Consider the following 23,285-nt stretch of genomic DNA (forward strand, 5'->3'; position numbering starts at 1 on the left):
TGTTGTTTGGAACGAGAGGTTTTGAGAGGTAGCTTGTTGAACTTTTACGTGTAAATCCGTCTCTACTTAGAGATATGTCTTTACAGATAAAAAAAAAAATTGAACGTGCAAACACTTCCAACGATTTACCCAAAATTTACAGGTTAAAATCGAGCATACTTGAACCGAAAATCAAAGAGAAAGTTGACAACAACGATAAGACAGATTTTTTCCCCAAAGCAATGACCAAGATTGCGTGACTCACTCCCTTAATACACGAGCAGGGAACCTTCACCCCTTCATCCACGAAAATTTTCTGAAGTGCACACACAAACATATCAGTATATTAAGTGCACTGACTGAGATATAACATAGATAACGACTGTGTTACGAGTTACGTGATTTATATATATACATTGTGGTTAGTGAAAATAAGGAAAATACGCCACAAATAAAGAAAATAATAATATAAATATATATATATTTATAAAAAAATCCCCAAAATATATATAAATATATATATATAAAGATTAGAAAATAAGTAGGTAGAAATTAGAACGTGTAGTTGTTTGTAGTTTAATATTATCGGGACAAGTAACTGTATTGTTTGTTCTCAATTAGACTAAAGACTCGAAGTAATGTATTTATTATTAGAAGCAAGGACGACGGCTTTTCCATCCCCCTTTATAAAAACCTAAGTTATCTCATGCTATCTTGTGGGTAATAGCTTCTAGATGAATATTTTTACTAATTTTTTTGTATATATATATATATAAAATAAGTGTTCATATCTGATTATAATTAAATTTCTACTCCTAGTTAATTGTGCAAGTGTAGAATAACATTAAAAATCTGGATAAATCGGACACCATTAATAAGAATTGATTACACTTGTCTTTATGACCTGAAAAATCTGAAACTTGTTATTTTATTTTCTAATTTTTTATTCTTTGGCCTATTCTTAAAGAAATTGTTTAACATTCTGACATCCTTATCTGTTAAGGATCGATCTTACCAATCGGTTTAATTAAAATACTGTTGTAAACTTGTTTTTTTAAAAGGGGTTCCTGACTAGTTAAGCGCTTGACAATAAATTATCTTCATTTATTGCTCTTCGATTTATATATATTCGTGTTTATTTATAAGTTTATAAGGATAATCTCGTAAGGAAAAATTTTTATCGGTAAGCTTTATTTAATTCTTTACGAACGAAACAATTATTTTATAAGGCTTTGACGTCCTTATTTAGTAATGAGGATCGATCTGACCGATCGGCTTCAATTAAAATTTCATTTTCGATCTTTTTTTTTATTCTTAGTATTTTGATAGAATTAACGATTATTTAACTCTTTGGATTAAATTATGTTTTCGTTTTGAAGAGGAGGAGGAAGAGGGGGATCATCAGTGCGATGATCCTGGAAGAAGAGGATGATAAGGAGGATCAATGTACGGTTCTTGAACGTAAAGATAAACAGGAGGATCAGTGCGCTGATCATAGAATAAGAGGATGAAGGGAGGATCAGTGCGCTGAGTCCTGAAGAACTGAATAAACACGAGGATCGGTGCGTTGATCCTTGAAGAATGGGAGGATCAGTGCTGCTTCTTGAAGAAGAGGATAAACTAGAAGAGGATCATCGAGTTAATCTTTGAAGGGGAGGATTAGTGTGATGATTTTAGAAAAGGGTGAAGAGGAGTATCATTAGAGGATGATTCTCTTCCTCAAGACATTTCTCAAGAAGAAGATTCTTTTCCTCACGAAGCATAATGTAACTTCGAACAATAATTTTACAATAGTTGATGAACGTGATAATGGAATTTCTTTCCATATCAAGCTTTTTTGCTTACTTTTCCTCATTTTTTCTAAATGTTTTGATTGATGTGGAGCCTAAAAACTAAGTAGAGAGATTGACGTAACTTCACTTTCTTAATAATCTTTTGTAGGAGAAATTGCTATCTAGTTGAATACTATAATTAGATTTATCTTTTTCGCTCTGTCATCTTTATTATCTGAAATTTATTTTTATTATAATTTATCCCATCCATTAAACGAAGTTATTAATCTTATATGGAGCAACTGTCTCGGTTACAGAATCTACTTCTTAATCATTCTACTTTTTATGGGCTGATAATATTAATAATACAAGGAATAATTAGAATAATATAATGAATATGTATGTATAAAGCTGTATGTTACTATAAATATAATTTTAAAATAGATTATAAATATGACTTAATTGATTTTTACCTTCTCGATCTTTATTGATATATTGCTATAGGGCATAAAAAGTCTTTAACTCGGTATTAGGGCCGGACTTACCTTTGTTGTAGCTCCGGGCTATATTATATAACAGACCCTTCCTTCTCCATTAAACAAGTTTAAAAGCGCGAGATTCTAAGCTATAGTAACGTATTATGAAGCCATAAGCTGTAGTGTTTGAGCACCTTGTGATGAGGCCCTAGCCGTGAGCACCCTAGTGTGAGGCCCTTAACTGTGATTTCATAGCATAAGGCTCTATGCTGTGACCTCACAGTACAAAGCTCTAAACTGTTGTATTAGTGCGAGGCACCAAGTTGTAGTTTCAAGTTAGCCTTATACTAAGAAACTGCAACACAGCGTAGAGCCTTACATTATTAAATCACAACTTAAGGCCTAGAAAGCTTTAAAGCTTTTAGGCCTTAGGGTCTAGATACTACTAGACGTAGACCGTTATACAACAATACGTTCTTATAGTATAAGGACCTAATGCGATGCCCCAAGCTAACTTAGGTACGAATCCAATATTACCTGTTACCAGAACGATATGGAAACGATTCAAGTTTCCTTTTTATCGGACCATAAAAGGTAGAAAAATACCCTTAAACGTTATCCCAATAACACAATCCAGGAAATAAAAATTAAAGACAATGAAAGAACTTTACACTAGCTTCAGGCATTATTTATATATGAAAATACTTGCACATATATAACGTTACTTGTCATTTATGACACTATCAGATTATCTTTCGAGATTTTTATGAGGAACGTACGGTAAGAGGGTCAAAAACAGGAATTTCATAACCTTGTTATAGTTGAAATTTATGTATAACGGATGATTGTTTGAAATTATTCATTTTTTCTTTTTTTGCCATGTTTATGCTATCGTAAAAATTTAATATCAACGAGAAAAAGTAGTAAAATTGATGAAACAATCGCATTTATTTTTATTAAAATTTCCCCTTATTTTAGAAGATTGATAACATATGCAGAAGGTTATCGATTGTTAAGCCAATCGAATGTTATTGATGTTTTGGTCCCCTCGTAACTGAATGGAAAATAACTTTTAATTATTTTTTCTAACTTAACCTATATTTATACAATATATTTTTTTAATTTTTCGGCTTTTTATCATCAATTTTTCGATCGATATGTCAAATACGTAACAAATTAAGATTAATAAGTCGATCTACTCATAATATAAAAATCTTAAACGATGCCTCCTTTCTTAAAAATAGCTTGAAAATGTAAGAAATTTCTCCATTAAAAAAATAATAGTAATAAAATAAAATAAAATTTAGAAAAATAGGACAAGTAATTGTCTGTAAAATGAACGTATTAAGTTTAATAATTTATTTTTAAAATATATATATGCAGTCAAACCTGTAATCAACGGCCACTGAAGGGAACGTAAAAAAGTGGTCGTTGTTCGGAGGTGGCCGTTATAGGAGGTTTGAATGTATATATATATATATTAAACTTAATATGTTTATTTTATAAAATATTTTATGATAAAATAAGATAAACTCTTACACGTAAACAAAATAAAATTTGTCAGTAACCCACGAAGCAAACACGGTGGCTTATGGGCCACCCTGTATATAATTACATAAACTAATCTATAATAAGTGTAATATGCAGTGTTTTTTTCTTTTACAAAATCGATGGAAATTAATTTAATATTAATTTTAAAAAGGTTTAGTAACTTTTGTTTCTCCCCTTATATAATTTATATTCTATGCAGCCTAAGAAATTATTCGACGACACGAGAATTAACGCGTTAATTTATGGGAAAATCAATCCTAAACATAGAAGTTATATTTGTTGTTAATATACGATTTCTATTTTGTTTACACCCGGAGTTTATTGACACCTGAAACGTTTTCGAGACAAACGTTTATCTATTTTAATGACCAAACACGTGAGAACGTGTCCAAATAACAGTAGAGCAGACACCTGGAACGGATGAGTCTGAATATATGGGTTTGTAGTAGCTTAAATTAACTATTTATAGCAGTCAGGAAGTGTTTAACTGTGATGTCACTATTTACTTTTAAGCTCCCTTTAGATATATATATATACATTTTTTTCTATTTTTTTATAAAGAATTTCTAAGATTATCACCATCGGTGATGATTTTCCACTCTTGTCATCGCGTTCTTAGTACGATAATTTAGTTGAAAATTATTAGAGCGTCAATCTGTCTGTCGAATTAGCGCTATCTTTCTATACTATAGTCTTTCTTCCTTTTTTTTTAATAATTGTTTATTGTCTTTTCTTTAATTTTCTATTATTATCTTGGCTATTAAAGTTTTCTTTTATAATTAATCACTTCAGATAAAATTGTGAAACTCAAAAAACTTTTTCTGTAATGGAAGAGATTATCTTGTAATTGAAAGCTTTGATGGGAATTTTTTTTCCCCTGTTTTACTTTTAGAAGTTTTGTACTTTATTATTATTATTTTTTCTGGCTTTAGTTACGAAATGTAGTCCTAAACTCCAAGTTTTATGCATTTATCCGTAAATGTACACCGGTTTATACAGTATTTATATAGTATTGAGTACTCTACGGGATGTATTATATTTATTCTGGCTCACGTGTAAGTCTGTAAATCTGATAATAAAGACGGCAAATCTGATGATTAAGCTATGTTCCTGTAGTTTAGACGTATATTAGTATATAGAAGGCTATTTACGTAACGTAAATGTTTGATAGTTGTGTCCGTCGAACTTCCATAACGGCCAACTGTAAACGGCAGCCATTTTTTCAGGAATCTTGTTTTTTTTTGTTGTTTTTGAACAAAAATGCATACAAAATAACCATTATATAACGGCAATTTTTATGTTTTCACTATTGGCCGTTGTTCAGAGGTTTAACTGTATATAAATAGATGTAATTTATAAACAGAATACAAGGTACAAAACTACTTAATAACCATTATATATTTTATTAGACAAATTTTTCTGCCTAAGAACAGTAAAAACACTGTATACAGACGTGCCTAAAAGCCAGTTAACCACAGTAAAGATTATATTATAATTTTCCCAAATTAGCATGGAAATTATATAACTTGAAGTGTTTAATATTTAAATTTTAACGAATTTGCAAAATTTATGATTTTAATATTTGATTTTAATGAAACTCTTCAATAAAACAAGTAAATATCTATCCTATTATTTAGAGATTTATACCGAATTTCATATTAAATTCATAGAATTTTATTTATTCACATTAAAAAATTATTCTAAATTATATTATATAATTACAATTAAACTTAAAGAACTTAAAATAAATAAGAATCTCGATTCAAGAACCTCAATTTACGAAGAATCTCGATTTAAGAAAGAAATCCAATTTAAAGGGAGGAAAAATCAATTTGAGAATCTCAATTTAAGAAGAACCCGGTAGCGCGCGACTAGGCCCCCCCCTCGTCGTCTGAAGGGGGCCTCAAAAATTACATAACGAAAAGATAATTATTTAAGAGTTTTATTGGATTTTTAATAATAATAACAACACTTACATAGAAGCCCTCGAAAGAAAATTGCGCCTAGGGCCTCAAATTTGCTACTGGAAGCACCGCAACGTTGAATGCGGGAAAACATGCGCCTGAAATTCGAAATAAAGCAGGATATTTTTTCAAAAAAAAGATACTAAGTGACATTTTAAGAATTTATAAATATTTTTGCATACGAATAAATAAAATTTAAATATATCTACAATACATAAATTTCCATTCCATCTTTATACGAAAAAATAAAATATTTAGTATATATTTTTCCGGTTTAAACCAGTTGCGAAATTAATTCCTAAATATAAATTTATTGCATCGTATCGATAATCTTTTTAATATTAAAAACAACTTTTATAAGTTTAATAATAGTAAATGGCGACGAAAGGACGTTAGATTCGAAGAGGAAATTAAAAAAAAAATCATTTAAAAAATTAAAATAAAATTTAAATAATAATAATTATTATTATTTAAAAAAAAGGTTGAAAAATTTACATTAGCTATTTTCATTTTCGTACAATCAAGCGAAAGAAAAATATTTTTCTTTCCGTAAACACGTTTAAAATAAAGAAAATAATTTCTGTTAGAAATAGAATGTCGACACTGTTAAAAATAGCAACAATACAGAGATAGACGACCTCACATCATCCATGTGGAACGATTTAAATAAATAAGTATAATGGGATTGCTATCTCCACACTTATATTCATGTTTAATTCATAGACACGTGACCGAATAATCATGCTTATTCGTATAATTTGCATAATATACACTAATTGCGCGACAGATTTTCGCAGATTTTTTTTTCTTATTAAATTTGCAATATTTTCGCAGTTTTCTCCTCTTAAATCCGCAGTATTTTTGCCGTTTTTTCTTAAATCCGTAATATTTTCGCAGTTTCCCCTTCTTTGATCCGTAATATTTTTGCAATTTCTTCTTAAAATCCGCAATGTTTTCTCTTTTTACGAGTGATTTATCGTTGGTAGGTGTTAACGAACTTTTACATATATTTTCGCAAAGGGGTTCGCGCTTACGTTGCAAAACTTAATTGCAAAATAATATAGGAAACGTTAATTCTACTGGGTGATTGGTTGCTTAAATGTTCTTCGATCCTCCGGAAATTAGGAACAGATTAGACGAGTGATTGTGTTAGCGGTGATGGTGTCAAGGTTGTTTAGAATTCTTTGATGGCGATTTTTCTTCATTTTGCAGGCTCGGGTGACAAGTGTTGTTTGTCGTGTAACGCTTTAACTCGCAGAAAACACAAATAAGACAATTGTTTACTCGATTTTCCTTTAAAAACAAAGATTATATATCCTTAAACATTTATTTTTTTAATGCTTGTATAGAAATGACAAACAGATAGTGGAGAAAACTGCAATTGGTTGTTTATAAGAAGTAGATTTCGACAAAAACATACGTACGATTTGAAAATAAAATTTCGATATAAAAAAGGCATTACTTTGAAAAATTGTTTAAGTTATAACAGAAAAAATATTGCTTAACAGTTTAGCAACCTCAATACAGTATAATCTTTACAAATTGCTAGTTCTTTCAGCAAGATCTATAGAAGCAATAACCCAATTGCCTTAATAAACAGCAATAACTGTAAATATTTTCAGCTTTTTAGCACCGAAAATGTTCTGGAATAAGAAGAAGAAAATCGCATTACTGCCGACATTTTGCGATCAAAACATCGATACGTAGTACATTTTCCTCGACAGCATTTTCCACACTAAAAAAGAATTCCCAATCGTGTAAATTTGCGTGTTGCAACCAAGAAATTACGTTGATTTTGTTAAGAGGATATAAACCAAATAAATTGGATGATAAAATTTAAAGAACGAAGAACCATGCTAGTAAGAAATTTGACTATTTACCAAAATCGGTGACAGAATGCCGACGACCGAAAACCATTTGTCACAGCCAAGATCCATTAACAGATCTCTACAACTGTCATTAGAAAACTACATGATGTCCAACTTAATGGTTTTTTATTGTCGTCCCGAGCTTAAATGGTGTTGGAGACGGTTTAAATCTACTTGTTGAATTAACAATGGTGGCAATTTATCAAAGCGTAGGGTCGACATTACCAAGAGGTGTTTTATTAAATTAACATCTTTCACAAGTATATACTCGTATATATATATAGTTACGCTTTTGTAAGATATTTAGTACCAGATACTATCTTAAATTTCGAATATTTTTAAACATTAGGGTTGATTAACCGGCTATATATTAATTACAATCAAAGATATCTTAAAGGAAATATCAATAAATGCATATCAATCGAAGTCTCGTAGCGCAAAAAATATTCTAAATATAGATTGGATGAGGAAGAAATATGATACATCAAGTAAGCATTTGGTAAGTGTAAAAGATGAGAATGGGATGCTCATGAGGCCAAAAATCGTTATCCTAGTTATTAGGTGATGCTTGACTTTACAAGATCTGTACACATGATTCTGATCTTTCCTTTCAGGTCATAGACTTGTCTATAGGATAAAGGTCAATGTAACGGTTGAGTTATGGTGTCTAACGTTTTCTGCTGAGTCGAGATGTATGGAAAGATCAGCGTTATTTAATTTATAAACCGATTTTTTATAAGTGGAAAAAAAGCACATAATATCAGAAACCGTAATGACGTTACGCTGACGCAATAGATTCGAAACTCATTAAGGCTTTAAACTTTCCTCGAAATAATTTATTTTAAGCAAATTTACTATAAAAAAAAAACCTATACTAATTTCACTACTTTCTATTTTAGTCGTCACTTCAGGATTCATATAAATGAATGCGCGTAGGTTGGCGCTTGCATTAAAATTAGTAATTGCATTTGGGATAAACTTAATATTTTAAATTTATTTCAATGAATCGGAATGTGTTGTTACGTATACGGAATAATCTACATTTCTACAATAAATTACATTCCATTTAAAAGCAAGAAGATATTTCGAAAATATGTCAAACGTTAATGAAAAATTCACGAAAATATTACTTCTTAATGGGGTCGAGCTTTAATTAAAACAAAAATCTTATCGTCTGATTGTTAATTAATGATGATAAAATGTTAATGGTGTGATGATAATTTCGGTAATTACATAAACGTGATTAATTATGTTTCGTATGTCGTGATGGTGTGACATTCCAGCTATCGTATCCTACTTGGACCCTTTAATGAAGGAATAAACTTAAAAATATAAAATATTTCCTTTTTTTTTTTTTTTTTTAATGTATATACAATATTTGATGTAATCTAATACTCGGATGTTATACGATTTCCTAGTGGAAAATCACGTGGCATCCGAGCCAAATCTTATGAAAATTTTCATACTTTTCGGCATAGAATAGCATTTCGACGAGGGGGAAAAATGTGTAAAATAAACTTAAAATTATACAATTAAAAACAAAAATAAAAAATTATATATATATATATTCTTTCTTTTAATGCGTATATTTGATATAATCATTACTAGTTACTTTTATTGCTTACATTGACATAATTAAGTAGCAGAGTTAATTTAAGTTATTTCCTTTTAAAAGTCCTTACTCCAGTCCAATAATTATTTCTTTTTCTTTTTTTTTCCCTCGATAAAGTAAAATAAAATAAAATAAAAAAGAAATGCAAATCGAAACGCGAATATCGAGTACTATTTTTAGAATTATTCGAAATCTAGTTGTGAATTTTCAATTTCCTTTAAGGAAAGGTAATACTATGGAGGAAATAAAATTTAAATAAATAATGGAAAAACCTATATAAAATTTTTGTCATATTAATCCTAATATATATATATATATATATTTTCTTAAACAAAAAATAAACTTAAAGTTTATTTTTAGTTTTATTTTTATAGATTTCTTTATATTACATATTGTATATTTCGCGTGCATATACAGTACAGTACATATAGTTTTTAATATAAATTGTATTAATTTTAATTTATAAATAAATAAATTTAATTTAATTAAGTGAAACCTCCGACAACGGCGGCAATTTTTTTTTTTTTTTTGAAAAACAAAATAACCTTCAAACAACGGCAACCTCCGAACAACGTCCTTTTTTTTTTTTTTTTTAATGTTCCCGTCAGTAGGCTGTTTAAAAATAATTTATAATATATAAAATTAAATATGAAAACTATAAATTATTTTATATTATGTTTTAATTCGGATGATCATGCAAATTTAATGACTGGATTGTCGCTAAATCTAGTGTAGCAGTAAGGCGATTCAAACAATTAGAATTATATTCAAACTTCGATTTAGCGTTGCTGTTTTTTCGTCTCTGAAGTTGAAACTAAATTGAATGTGGCGCTAAATTGAAGTGTCGTAATATTTTAATTATTATATTCTATATTATAATTAGATTAGCGAGCAAGTCTGAAATTTGAAAGTGATTTGGTGATATGGACAAAATTTACAATGCAAAATCGTACATTTAGTAATTCACAGACGATGAAGGGTTCTTTGTTTAAAATATTTGAGGGAAAAATCCTTTCAAGAGTTGGAGGTTTATCAGGTAGCGTTATTTTGGAGAACGTTACATCGAGGTTTGACTGTACACGTAATAACAGTACACAGTAAATGGTAAGAGTGATTACTAAAGTTTTTATGAATTAACATTGTCAATTTTATTTTAATTTGTTTTTTTATTAGCTTCTGATCGATTGAAAATGGCGAGAGTAGAAGGCACGGTTAACCGTTTTAAGGCCATGCATACGAAGGGGTTTGGGAGTTTTTAACCTTTCCTATTCGAGAAGAATTAAAATTAAATAGGATATTATACTGTACATAACTTATATTTATTTTGTACTCGTTCAGTTCCTTCTTACTTTACTGTATTGTGTTACACTGTATCGTAGAAATTAATAAAACTTCACCCTTTTAAAAATCCTGCGCATGGGCCTGGGCTCACACAGACTTGAAGTCTATCACAGCTGTAAAATGCAGTAAATCTTTAAAAATTAAGCTTTTACATGCCGTTTCTCTTACGTTTACTGTACAGTACATCCTTAGGTATGAAATAAAAGATGCTGTCATGGACTCTTTTGCAGTTTTTTTGAACACGGTATTTTTGCCCTCGTCTCGCTCTCACATTGAAAAACGCGTTTAGAAAAATTTGGCAATTATGTAGAAAAATAATTTAGATCTTATAATTTCGTGTGGCTATTTTTGTATGTTATTTTCATTTGTCAATAAATTAAAAATTATATTTAATTAATAAACAAATAAAATCAAATTTACATGTTTAAAACTAAATTTTAAGTAGTTATACAGCTTTTCTTTATATACTGTATTTACTAATTTTAAATCAACAGAAACAAAACTAGAATCGAAATTCATATAAAATTAATTTTAAATATAGTTTAATTTAAAATTTACCTATTTTGTTTTTAAAATATTTTAAAATTTATTTAACATAAATACATTCGAAATACACAAAAAATTATTCTATTAATAATAATAATAATAATAATAATAATAATACTTTGAAAGTTTTCTTCTTATTATTTTGATTTGCAACAGCTTATGATTGAAAATAAATAAAATTTAAATGAAGTAAACAATTAAGTTTTAAATATATACAACATTATTTTAATTATTATTTGTTATTTATATAAATATTTATCGGGCTGCAATTTTAAAATTGCAGACATTCCCACTGTCTTTCCTTAATCTCAAGAATGGAGTTATACGGATGAAAATCGAGACCACATATGGAGTTCTGGTCTAGACCGAAACTCACGTAATTTTTTTAAAATTAACAGATGATTAAAACCGGTATTGTGAGGATGATACAATAAATAATTTCCCGTACTTTATTATAATTTACTATATACCAGTATTACGTATTATCGATAAATAATGTTTGAATATACAGTGAAACCTCATTATAGCATCGTTCTAACATTCTAGTAAAGCGTCAATGAACAGATCTTTCCCATAAGTGCTAAATAGAGAAGCCTTCGACGTCTGTTAAATTGCTAAATATGCTATTTTGTTTTTATCGTGTAACGTGTGCTTCGGTTTAGCGCCACTCTCATTAAATGTTAATTTTACAAACCACCAAATGGGCAGTAAACCGGGTTTCTACTTTTATATATTCTGAAGTTATAAAATTAAAAACTTATATTACTTTTATTATTAAAAATTTAAGGAAATAATTTAGTCTTGAATTAAAGTATTTATATTTTTAAAAATAATAGTTAGAAGGGAGAAAATAGTTATCAAAAATTGAAGACTCTGTGCATTAATTTAGAAAATAATAAGAATAATTTTGGTAATTTAAATTTTTAATTTTTTAAATTAATAATTAAACTAAAAAAATTTAAATAATTATACAGTATTTTTGTTATATTTAAGCTATAACGTGAAGATATATATTTACCGCCACCATTTTCTCTCCTATGAAATTGTCAATTAATCGAGTGTGGCGCTAAACTGAATTCGAACAACAAACATACAAGCAAACCTCGATTTAGCACCAACGTTTCGCCTCCGAATTTGGCACTAAGTGATGTTAAACTGAATAAGTTAAATATTAATTTATAATTATATTTAACATTAAGAATATATTATTAATTAATAAAAATTAATATATTTTTGAAAATATTTTATTTTTTATCTTAATTTTTTACGATAGCTCTATTTGTAAGTAAAAGTCGAATAGAGAATTTTTAATTAAAAAAGTAAAAATGTTATTGTGAAATTTTAGTACGAAGTCGCCTTTAAACAAATTTTTATATATTTTTTTGCAAGTGTTTATATTAACTAGAAAGCTTTTTTAGTTTAACCTCAAGGGAAATTTTTCATAATTAGTTTGTATATTTAGCGTCAAGAACGAGTGGTATTACGTTTTACACTATTTAGTAATTTAGCACGTGTTTCTTATCGCTACAATCACGTAAAATTTCAAACGACTTTACAAAATGAAATAATATACGCATATATACACTAAACTAATTATTAAAATTTATTTGATAATATTAATTTTAATTTAAAATCGAATTTTACGTAATAAATTACCATTAAAATATTTTAAATTATTATACGAGTTATATTTGCGGAATTTAAAAAAAATTTAATTTTAAACTAATTATTATAATTAATTTAGTAATATTAATATTAATTTAAAATCTATTTTTATTTAATAAATTTTAATTAAAATATTTTGAATTTTTTTTTTAATTGTTATAGGCGGCGGGTAAGACAGCACGTCATTATCACGTGATACTTAATTAACTAATGATATAGATCCGAAATCTCAGCAGACGATTATCAATCAGTCACATGACGCTGATTAATTATCATGTGACATCAATCGAACCAATTACAGACTTCTCCCTTAAATTACTTGAGAGTGAATCGACGCCATTTTGAAACATTAGCGTCATATGTTTGTGGCATTTAATTAATAAATTTAATCGTTTAAAATAATTAACGAGAAGAGGAGTCAAAAGTATCATTAGGTTTCATCACAGAAAGTCGTTAGCGTTAGAAGTTTAATAAGTGAAAGAAATTGTTCAGAAAGTGCCTTGAAAGCTTTATTAAAAGTGACATTATTTCCTATAAATACAGTAATGGTTTAAAATAACGCTATTATGATCTCAATACATATCTATTTGAATTGGTGGTTATTATGAATCCGTATTTAAATTAACGGAAACTTTCAAATTCCGAAAGTTCTGAAGGAGAATGATGAATGGTTTAGTTAGGAATTAAGTTTGGTAGGGGCCTAGGCCGGCTGAAGGTTTTGCGAGGCTTCGGGAAAATGTTATTAGTGGGCCCCAACATTATGTGTAAAACAGAATTTTATCGAAAAATTGTATATTTTTATTAAACATAATTTACAGACATTAAATACTTGACCATGGACGCACGCAGGAGGAGCAAACGAGACACATGCCACTCTATGGAATCGAGTAAAAAATGCCACAAATTATAATGGTAAAAACGATTGAGATGTGTAATCTTAAACCCTCGACCATGAGACACTTTACTTTTCTGCGAATGTCTGTGTACTCAACAAAGAATCACAGAATATAAAAAAATATTATTGGCTTTCTCAAATTTTCTTTGAAATTTGAAAGTGTGGGTCACCCCGAGAGCGGTACCACACACTTTCACGGTTTTCCGGGTCCGATGTCTGAAAAACCGGCGTATGAGCCGGCCCTGGTAAGGACTAACAATTATTCTGTATTTAAATTACAATATTCATTTTACTGTACATGTGTATGTTTGTATATTTTGTCAACATAAATATTTTTAGAACAAAACAAATATCATAAAAATAAGATTATTACATTTAAATAAAAATTGATTAAAAAAGGTAAATCCAAATCCAATTTTAATATTTTTATTAAAATTTTCTTTTTCTTAGTCCCATTTGGTACGCCAGTAAGAATGATTCGGAAAAGACTTCGTAATCCGATGATAAAAATAATTTAATAAAAACAAATCAATGAAAGTTTTAGTAGATATCAACGTGTTTTAGTTGTCTTTAGAACTATTCAAAGATTCCTTTTTTTTCTTATTTGGTATTACATTATAGTGCTCTGTTTCTGTCCTAAAAATATCACCGATAATGAATACATGGCACGAGAACAATTTGTATTTGTTTGCACATTTTTACTGTTTTAAATTAAGAATAAAATATAACAATAGAAGATTTATTTTATATTTTATATAAAAATAAAGGAAACACTAGAACATTCATGTAGGGAAAGGTATACTTTTCTCTAGATCAATGTTTTTCGAATTCTGCTTAGCAAATATTGATACTGGCAAATTTCTATATCAATTGTGGACTGAATAGCGAAACGCTATTCAGTCCACAATTGATTCACATAAAAGATTATATGAAAAAATTTCCATATTTTAAATTTTCATACGAAGGAAACTTTCCTTGATATAATTGTTTTATAACTGATAAACGTCACGAAGAATATTGTAAAGTTTAGTGTAATTTAACGAAAAAATCGTTAAGGCCGATTTTTTTTTACAATATTATTTCTAAAGAAATCTCGAGCCATATTTTAACTATATTAAAAAATTGCTCACGCAAAATCCATTCATATATCGACGCTATTTTGCATAAGTCTACTTAATATTCTTTCCATACGTTTCATACTTCACTTCTAACAAAAATATTCAATTTTTAAAAAACAATATTTGTGATTTTAATCAAACATTCTTGTCTAATATTAATATTTAGACTGTATTTTCGCATTACACGTCAATACTAGACTTACCAAAGTGCAATTTTTCTTTTAAATCCTTGTTTCCAGAGTATTCAACACAATCGATAAGAACATTTTTCAACAAGTTTGGCCTTGTGCTGGTCGCTGATAATTTATTGATGTTACTTGTAATCGATTGTTTTGGCTTCGAAAATGATTCTTTGCCATCATTATGATCTAGAAAGACCAATGGAGGTTTCTATTGTAAGTTATACGGCTTACACTGTATAACCTTTCTACATTGGAATGCTTTTAAACTTTTATAAAAGTGTTGAGAACAGCCTCGGAGCAAATTCGAATTTCTATAAAATTCAGAAAACTTTGCTTCATTCATTCTATAAATGCTTCCTGATTATTATTATTATTGTTATTATTGTTTTATCTTGGTTAAGTTATTGATATTTATCCTACAGGGTTATGTGTCTTTGTTAAGCTTTTACAAATTATTTACGTAGAAAATAAATATAAAGTATTAATGTATCCAAGCGGATATAACTTAAAAATCGTTTAAATTCAATATTTTAACAATAAATTACCGAAAAATTAATATTATTAATTTAAATAATGATCCGGATTGCAGTAAATTTACAAAATTTTTTATCTTTTCCTGTTGTAGCTTACATTATTCTTTTCCTGGGTTTATTTTATGCAGTTCTTACTATTATTTTTCTTATAAGCCAATAATTTATTATTATTTTTTAAAATTTAATCTTATTTTTCGCCACTAATTTTGAATCTTATAATACTTTTTGGCACTTTCTTAGATTATGATTTCCGGCCAATTATTTTAATGCACTTTAGTAATTTCTCGCTAAAATTTAATAAATAGGATTAAAATATTAAAATTAAAAGTAGGAAAAAAAATCTTTTTCTTATCTTCCGCATTGAAAAATTAAATATCTTAAATGCCATTTATAATCAGTTTAAAGATATTATCATTATTTATATTTATATTTTGATACGATTAATTTAACGAGTCGATAATAAATAATTGCAGTTCAATATCCAGTGATGCTATCATATAGTAATTGTTCAGATCTGTGAAAAATCGATCATGATTGGGCGCCTGTCTGGCTATTTGTTACGTCATACCGGTCAAGGTCAGTACGGAGGTAGGTGCCAACGACATAGAAAGCTGTTATTGTATCGGCGATTTATTTTCAATTTCGTTGCCAATCTGGCAACGAAATTGAAGAATGAGTTAAATATAAGTGAGCAGACAAAACACTATGAAAGAACAAGGACGTTGACACTTGGAAAGGAACGTATCACACGCAAGGCACATAGAAGTGACGTAACAAATATAAAAAAATGACAATAATCAAAATATGTTTTGCTCTTTTCAACTAAATATTTGCTATATTGTGAGGAGCTTATTTTGTTTGTTTTTTTATATATTTTCAATAGATGCGGGTCAATGTTTTTTTTGTTTCTAGTGTATTGGTCTGGATCGGAATTTAACAGGATCGTGATCTGTTTACATGAAAATATTTCTTGCCAGTAGTATTTTGTAGAAAAAAATACGAGAATGCTAAGAGGATGTTAGTGTTTTCTTATTTTAGATTAATCAAATCCAGGATATTTTCTGAAAATTATTTTCCTCCGCTGGAAAGAAAATCTCGAAGATGATTTTGAGTTCTGATCTCTTGGCCAGCAAAGGTTTAAATAAAACGTAATCTATAGTTATTTTCCGCCTCCTCCTGAAGGATTATCCCAGATCAGTCAGTTGCCAATATATTTTTCTTTTCTCTTACTCTTGTCCAGTTTTATTCTCTTCCATCCATTTCCTTTTTTTCTCTGGTCTATTCTTCTGTCGGACATCTTATTGCTACTTTTATTTTATTCTGCATCGGATGTCTGAACAACCTGTCAACTCTCATACTTATCACACACTCGCATCGCCAAAAATCTGTACGAATTGCCATTCCATTGCTTTTTTAATATCAAATCTTTGACTTTGTTTACCAAATCTATGTTACTTAACGAGCTAATAATAGATTTAGAATATTTTTATATTATTAACCGCGACATTTTAAGAATGAAAAAAATTCGGGTAATGGGAATTGCAAGGGCAAATATATTATGTAATTTAAATCTGGTCATTCTTTTCTTGGTCATATTGAGGTCAGCTGGGACCTGAGAATTGTTTTTTCTTTGTTCGATCGTTACGGCTGAAGTCACGGATTTCTAAAATGGTTTCCTTTTTTAACCTATGTTGACTCCATTTAATTTGGCCCAGAGGCATAATGCCGCTCGAAGCCACAAATGTTTTCTTCTGCACAAATTGTACAGTTCACACAAGTCTTCTTCGTTAATTTTTTTCCATTGTTATATATCTGAGCCTATATATATATATATAACCTGCATTGTATTATTCGATGTATAAAACATTTATTACTAAGTTTAAATTTCATTTTTCAGTTTAATGTTCAAAAATCAAAATTTAATGATGGCTTATCTTTCACATTTCTTGTTTATTTAGAGTAGGCATTTTTTTTTAAAAAAAATTTAATTTAATTTATTATCTGAAATAAATGACGTCAAAATGATTTACGATAAAATATTCAAGCACTTTAATTTACTAAACGATGAAGGTTTTTTAAAAATAATATTAAATATATCAGCAAACATTAGGTGATGTAGTGATTTGATGTGTATTAATCACTTTGCCGACAACGCTGTAGGTGATTAAATATATCTTCAACGATGTAACAATATATCTTAAATATATTGTGACATCGTCGGAATGCCGGATTGCAATTTTTAATCACATTTTTTTAATTTATTTCATTTAAAATATATGTTCTCCACCTTCAAATTAGTAGTGTCTTGCCCCTGTACATTATACTTTTCCTTTAGCAATCGAGTCGTGCCGGTCATGTATTTAACTTTTTTTAGGGGAACTTTTGAATTGAAATAACGGGACTTTCGGTTTCTACCGCAAGTTCGAATATAGTTAATCGTGCTTCCTGCCCTTACACTATCCACATCTGGTCTCATGCTTCACCTATCTAGCTCCGTTCTCGAGATTAAGGAAGACAGACGGACGAGAGTTGGAATTTATAGGTCTAGTCTAAATGTTTTATTTATTTATGTTTCATTTTTCCAACGTGTAAAATCACCATATGATAATTAATTTTTTGGTTTCACCATGTTTTTCATGTCAGGGAGAGGGGGAAAACAAATAAATAATGCGAATTAAACTTTTCTTTCTGTTAAAACACTGTTTTTTCCTCCCTATTTGTCGATATTTTTAGTGGTAGTTAAGGAATTTATTTAGTTTACTGGGAAAGTTCGAAATTTTAAGAATTCCTTCTGTAAACAAAATGAAAAAATCTGATAAAAGATCGACTTAATTTTTGTTATAGACTGATGCTCGGTTAACATGCTCTGTTTATTATTTAAAAGAGATTAAGGTTAATAATGCTTCCCCATCTACCATCTTCATCAATAGTCGTTTCTTACAAACAAACTTAAAGTAGATATCTAATTATTTTAAAAAAAGTCATAAAAAAATTTCTAAATTACAGCTAATTTATAAAAATTCGAAAATATAAATGGATTTATCTTTAGTAAAAAATTTAGAGAAAAAAAGCAGTGATAGAGAACAATACATGAATATTGAACAAAACGTAATTAATACCAATTTTAAATTTATTTTTTGCCGTTTTGATTTTTGATTTATTTATTTATAAAGAATTTAAAAATAAATATCATTTTTGTCACGAAAACTGCTATTTTGTTGTTTTATAAATATAATAAATTATATTTGTAATAGATTTCTCATTATTTTGCTAAATTGAATAAAGATTTGTCAATTTCATAACTTTTTTTTTCACTATTGTCATTATTACTTTTAATCTTTTAACTCTTATCTCTATTTTTCCTCCCTTCATTTAATATTAATTGCCTTCCATCGATTTAATTAAAAACATTTTTAATTATTTTTATTTAATTTTTATAAATTTTTCAAAAAGGAAAATATTAAATATTTCTATATATAGACTTTATTAATCTTATAATATTTTCTTACATTAAAACAGAATTTGAAAAATTAGTCATAGACTAACTATGCTGTCATTTTTATCTATTTTCGAGCTGTTAAAAAATTTTATGCGATTATTTCAACAGATTTTTTAAAAATAAATTTCAATTTAGTATACGTTTTATTTTTAGTTTGTCTTCTTATTCTATAAAATTTTTCTTTTTATTTTTTATAACTTATATATTTTATCACTATTACATATTTCATTCTTTCTTCAACTTGTCACACGGAACGTTTTTCTATGAGTCGATTTCTAGCGTGTCTTTCTGTCTTGCCTATTGGTTATTTTAAGCATTTTTATTCTCTAACGTCATTCTAGAATATTTTTTATTTTATGCTGTACTTTTTTACATTTTTGAAATTTCCAAACGTTTGATGTCTTTTTACTTTATACGTATATATATATATTCTATTCTTCTTAGAAACTATTTTGGCTGCAGTTTAAATCTTTATATTATGTAAAAAGCACTGAAGATTGCCACTGAAGAAGTTAAGAAGTTACTTATACAATGTGAATATATATAAAAAAATAATAAAATAATTTTCATTTTTTTCCGCATTTAGGCGAATATATATTATTGGGTTGCAATTTGAAAAAATTCTAAAACCTATAAATTCCTAGTGTCTGTATGTCTGTCCTTACTTAACCTCGAGATAGATGAAAGTCGAGAGCAGATAAGATTAGGGAGGCCACGATTAACTATACGCGAACTTCCGATATAGACAGGAAGTCACGTGATTTCAATTTAAAAAGTTTTCTCCACCGGCATGACTTGTTATCAGGAAAAGTATAATGTACAGGGGCAAGAAACTACTAATTTGCTATGGAAAGCGTATATTTTAAATTGATTAAAAATTGCATCCCGGAATTTTTACTCGTATATTTGTGTTTAATTTAAATTTGATTTCTTAATTTCGTTCATTGTTCTGCCGTGTTACATGCAATAAAATCTTACAAATATATTTATTGTGTTTTACTTATAGAATTTATGTTCCTAAATTTAGTAAAAGTACATCTTTATTTAACCATAATTAAGTTAATTGATTTTATTTACAGAGATGTCAATCTGTTGGGAAAACAAAATTAGTTTCAAGGACTCGTAACCGTCACGAGGCACGTATCCGTAAGTATGTCATCTAGGTTATCTTTTCTTTTTCTGAAAGAATATATTAATATTAAATTGAATAAATTCTTACACGATAAAAATAGAATGAATCGGAGTTTATATTAGTTTCTAAGAAATAGCTCATCAATTATAACTGATTATGCCATTGAATTCCAGTAATATCTGGAATAATAACATCAATATTAGTCACGAATATATGACAACTCACTTGAGTTACAGCTGTAAAAATAAATGGATACAACAACAAACTATGCTACCTCTTATCATTTTCACCGTTTAGTTTCTAGTATTTAGATTTTCCTAATCGTGTTATCGAGACGTATATTTTATTTTTCATATTTTAAAATAATTTCTTAATAATTAAAGAGAAATTTACGCCTATCTTTATGAATTATAAATTATTTAATTCTTTTATTCTTACTTTAAAGCAACGAAATTACGTTTAGTGGAAAAAATATTAGTAAAATTTTTACATTTGTAGCTGTAACTCACAATAGAAGTTGTAAATTACGACTACAAATGTAAAAATACCGGATATTTAAATCACGTTTTACGTTTTTTAAGCAAAAGTTATATTATATATATATATATATAATTTATGCCTTATATAAGGTATAAATTATATATTATATATTAGGCCTATATAAAGTATATATAATATATATATATATATATATATACTTTAAGCAAAAGTCAGTGGCGGTTTTAAGCATTAGCAATCTAAGGTTTTTGTCTATGGCTTCACACTGTTTTAGGAACTTCAGATAGTTACATCTTGTCAGTATCTGGTCTCCAAATCTAGTATCAGCTTGTATAATATCAAGTATTGTGTGATAGATTTTTACATTATCCAAACTTACATAAGAGGGACTTTTAAGTTCACGTTTATCTAGGGTTTTGCACAACTTAAAAAAATAATCTAGTGATTTTAATAACTTATAATTATAGTAATCGAGGTATGTACGTATTTCCAAGATGTACTATATTATCAGAAATGATAATTCTCGTTAAGTGTAAATAGTACGAATGGAGATAAACTGTTTCTTTAACTGATCCCGAAGAACATTTATAGTCGGATGGATACCGGGCATTAACAGATGGTATTCAAAATAACGTAATTAGATCCCGATCGGGATGTGACAATCTTTAATTGAGTTCAGATGTCGTAAACAACCTAGCACTGTTCCTCTACCGTGCCTTAGGTGTTATTAATAACTATGGAAAATGAATAACATCTGCTGAAACAATAAATACCAGATTATCCATATATAGGAAGAATATTTAGATGGGTCATTCTACATCCTGCAAGGAAAGTGACCCTGAAAACAGAAATGAATAACTGATTAAGCAATAAAAAGAATGGTCTTCATTGATAGGAGGATCAGACATTTTGGGAGAGGTTGAGTAATTAAGAAGATGAGACGTGAGCAGAATAAACTGTTTGTTTACCTCAATTGTTTGTTGCTGTAATATTGGCGTGTTATACTGAATAACAATATAAATAAGCTCGACGTAGCCTTGTAAATAAATAAATAAATAAATATAGGTGGAAGGAGGTGACTTATTTCAGGAAGAGCGTGAAAGACAAGAAGTTGGAAGACAGGAAGACAGCTGGCCTACAATAGTTGGGAAAGAACGAGTCGCTACGAGAAGGAGAAGCTTTGCCACTTTGCCACTTTGCCACAAAGCACACCTAACAGGACAGAGACTATTTGGATTTGAGTTGTATAATAGCTGCTGTTGTAATAACAAAACTATTCAAATCAATTTGCCATTAATGTCTGTACATTATCTAAGGTAGACTAATCAAAATAATTTCCTTACATTACAGAACAAATTACATTTTTTTCTCTCGAGATTAGCCGATTAAATTATATTAGACTTAATATAATGTATTATATAAAACACTAGACTCTGGAGTTTTTTACATCACACTACGTTAAGAATCGATTATTTTCAAGTTTCGTCGTGTAATCCACATACGGTCTTTCGAGACTAAGATTAAAATCAAATAACAGAAATAAGTCAAGTCACAATTCTAATTCTTAGGATAATAAAAAACTACATTTCTTTTTTAATCTACAGCAATTAAGATTAATTGCCTTCTTGAATATAAATTATTAATTATCTTATTGTATAATGAAAGATAAACACAAGAACAACATTAATAAACGTTTATTTAAATAAAAACTAGTTTTTATTGTTGTGGCATCAATAACATATATTGTGATGAAAATATGTTACATTACACAATGCTGATAAATATTTACTGGGAATGTATAACATTACATAACAGTGTTAGGTACTGTACAATTATTAAATATGTGATTAAAAACAAAAGAAAAAAGATTTTTATCTCATTTTTACTTTCTCGGCTCTGTTATATAGGCCTATAACAAAAGGAAAGTATGGCGATGGGTCAAAAAATGACCTCCCAAGGTTTTAAAATTTTTGGACTAGGAGAACCTTGAAAAGTCGATAAATACAAAAAAAATCTTTTTTTTTTTTCTGTATATATTGATGTTAGTGTGTGGGGGTACGATTTTGTTCACTCTCTTTGAAGCTTAATAACTCCTGTGTTTTTTGTCGAAAATTTCTGAAATTTTGAAGGGAGGTTTGTATGTTAAGGGGATTGATGTTATTAAATTTTGGTCGTAAATGGTCGACGGGTCGTGTGTCTTATCTCGAGTAGGATCGGACTTAATGACGATTTTACTAGTTATCAGTATTTACAATTTTGTATAAAACTCATTCTTATCCTCAAAATGAAGCTTTTTGCCATTTATAATAATTAAAAATATAAAAACTTTTTAAATAAAATGATAACAGATGACGCCACACGCAGTTTTAAACGTTGCCGGGAAAGTTAAGCAACTCGTTGCCGGATTTTTTAAATAATAAATTAGAAATATTCGTCTTTCTTGAATTATTACTTTATATAGATAGATGTAAGGATGCTTATTTGTAAAAAAATATTTTCTGGACTGCTCATCACAAGTGATGTCATGCGATAAGCACGAATATTATGCGATATTCTTCAATCTTCTATATCGAAATAGGTTTTTTTTTATTCCCTGTTTGTATCGTCCCTTTTACATCACAGATATTAATAGTCCTTCCAGAAGTTTACTCCAG

At 28.4% G+C, this 23,285-nt stretch overlaps 1 long non-coding RNA gene across 6 annotated transcripts in view; it reads left to right on the plus strand.

The window, feature by feature from the left end:
* Nucleotides 1-13,087: 13,087 nt before the first annotated feature.
* The window catches only part of LOC136983600 (uncharacterized), a 42,037-nt gene continuing 31,839 nt past the window's right edge, over nt 13,088-23,285 (plus strand). For 4 of the 6 annotated variants that reach the window (XR_010882069.1, XR_010882067.1, XR_010882065.1 and 1 more), the window contains exons 1-2: nt 13,088-13,292; nt 20,081-20,147. This is a non-coding gene — a long non-coding RNA (uncharacterized lncRNA). Of the gene's footprint in view, nt 13,293-20,080; nt 20,152-23,285 lie in introns of all 6 variants that reach the window. The other 2 variants (XR_010882066.1, XR_010882070.1) reach the window with 1 other exon arrangement.

Source organism: Centruroides vittatus, unplaced genomic scaffold (assembly GCF_030686945.1).
Source record: "Centruroides vittatus isolate TY-2023 unplaced genomic scaffold, ASM3068694v2 contig_884, whole genome shotgun sequence".
Classification (NCBI taxonomy): Eukaryota; Metazoa; Arthropoda; class Arachnida; order Scorpiones; family Buthidae; genus Centruroides; species Centruroides vittatus.